Here is a 2,427-nt window from a genome sequence, read left to right as displayed (position 1 = left end):
GTGCTGGACACAGGTCGGACGGGTCAACTGCGGGAGGGCTAGGAAACAAAGCCTCTGTTCATTATAGCATGTGGTTGTGATTTGGGTTTGAACACACACACATCCTGACACACCGTTCAATTAAGACTCTTGTAATTCTACTTACACGCACGTACACGCACGGTGTAGACTGTTGATTCATATATGAGCTGTTGGACAAAGAGAACTCACTTGCGAGACCTCATCCACCTTGTGAAGTCACCATTCGGCTAATGTGAAATAAAGTACAGTGATTGGAAACAACGAGATGCGTGTGGACCTCTGTTCTTTTAAACCTGCACTGCAATATTCTCCACCATATCGACATCAATAAACAACAACCACTTTGCTGTACACATCAGCATTGTCTGCAATTCATTTTCATTTTCTGCTACTAGAATGATGTGGTTTTTTTCCGCTCTCTCTGGCACACGCGAACACGCGACAGCCGAACACATGTAGCCTACAGTTGTACACCTTTATTTACGGAGAGACTCGCCTTCACATCAAACTAACAACTTCCAGTGAGAGTGAGGACCGACCTCCACAGCCACGCGAGCGGATAATTATTACTTAGACTTGTTGCTGGAGTTTAACGCAACAGTTACAAGAAAGAACCAGGATTCACGGTGAAAGTAAACTCTGGGTTGCATTCTAGACAGGAGACCTCAGACAGACTCACCACGATGGCTTCTTCCACCCCCACGGAGTCTGTTGCAGAAGATTATTCCTGTCCTGTGTGTCGAGACGTCTTTAAAGATCCCGTTCTCCTGTCGTGTAGCCACAGCTTTTGCAACGTCTGTGTGCAGGAATGGTGGCGAACTAAGAACACGGAGGAATGTCCACTTTGCAAGGAAGTCCATTCCACCACGGGTCACCCACCACCCCGTAACCTGGCGCTGAGGAACCTGTGTGAGGCCTTCGTGCAGGAGCCAGGAGGGAGGTCGTCAGAGAGCTTCATCTGCAGGGCCTGAGGATCTCTGCGGTCTGCACGCCGAGAAACACAAGCTGTTCTGCCTGGAATGTCAACAGCCAGTGTGCGTCGTGTGTCTCCATTCGGAAAAACACACCAGCCACAGTTTCAAACCCATCGACGAAGCTGCTCTGGCGCACAAGGATGCAGTCCAGAAATCACTGAACACCTTACGGGGAAAAATGAAGTTATTTGATGACGTTAAAAGAAAAAGTGACAAATCGGCAGCACACTTTAAGGCCCAGGTCCGTCACACAGAGGGATTAAGGAACAGTTTGAGAAGCTGCATCAGTTTCTAAAAGGGGAAGAGGAGGCCAGAATCGCTGCACTGAGGGAGGAAGAGCGGCAGCAGAGTCAGATGATGAAGGAGAAGATCGAGGGTCTTAACAGAGACATATTAACGCTTTCAAACCACATCACAGCCATGGAGGAGGAGCTGAGAGCCGAACACGTCTCATTCCGGCAGAACTACAAGTTCACCCTGCAGGACCCACAGCCGGTCTCGGGACCCCTGATAGACCAGGCCAAACACCTGGGCAACCTGGCCTTCAGAGTCTGGGACAAGATGAAGGGCATGGTCTCCTATGCTCCGGTCATCCTGGACCCCAACACTGCCCATGCGATATCCTGGGCTCCGAGGGCTTTGACTCGGGGGCTGCCGCTCACAGCTGGGACGTGGAGGTGGGAGATGGTGCGAGCTGGTTCCTGGGTGCCGCTCAGAGATGGGGAGACGGAGACCGCCAGTGGAACCACTGGGGAATAAGGTTGTTCAAAGGGGAATACGTAGCCCGCTTCACCCCGGGGCCAAATCAACACGGAAATGCAAAATATTGCTCATTGAAGATCAGGATCAGAGTCCAGCTGGACTGGAATGAAAGAAAGCTGTCATTCTCGGATCCTGATACTGACACACACATACACACCTTCGAAGACGGACTCACTTTCACCGAAGCACTCTTTCCATTCATTACCACTGGTCAGTGGTCATGTCCCTCTGAAGATACTACCAGGTCAGATCAGTGTAACTGTGGAACAATGCAGTTAGTCACGATGATGGATATCTTGTTTAGATAATGACCGACTGTCTATTTTAATCAATAATAACATTTCAATGTACGTTAGTAGTTACATTTCTTGATACTTCATTGTACAATAAAGAGAACTTATCCATATTTCCACTTATTTTGTATTTTTCATAAATGAATGCCCTATGTGATCATTCTTCACTCTACAGCATCACACACAAGTACCAAAGGTAGTCAGATCTGAAAGCTCGGCATGTGGTGCGAAGAGACTAATTTTGAGCTTGTAGATCTTATGTTTGCTATTTTGTATTTTGAAATCCTGAAACATAACAGTTTTGGACATTTGAGGTTTCCACCTGACCGAGACAATACTTACTTACAGTATATAATCAGTGTTGGGTCAGCTACATT

The 2,427-nt window shown here is 47.8% G+C and overlaps 1 pseudogene across 1 annotated transcript; it reads left to right on the top strand.

Moving 5' to 3' along the window:
• Window positions 1-704: 704 nt before the first annotated feature.
• On the top strand, window positions 705-2,250 carry LOC310855986 (E3 ubiquitin-protein ligase TRIM35-like; annotated as a pseudogene). Its single transcript has 2 exons — window positions 705-1,755; window positions 2,226-2,250. The product of its transcript is annotated as an E3 ubiquitin-protein ligase TRIM35-like (transcript).
• Window positions 2,251-2,427: the final 177 nt, after the last annotated feature.

This window comes from Protomyctophum parallelum (genome assembly GCF_964188405.1).
Source record: "Protomyctophum parallelum genome assembly, chromosome: 3".
Classification (NCBI taxonomy): domain Eukaryota; kingdom Metazoa; phylum Chordata; class Actinopteri; order Myctophiformes; family Myctophidae; genus Protomyctophum; species Protomyctophum parallelum.
The sequence above is the reverse complement of the archived record's forward strand: the minus strand, read 5'-3'. Positions and strand labels throughout refer to the sequence as shown.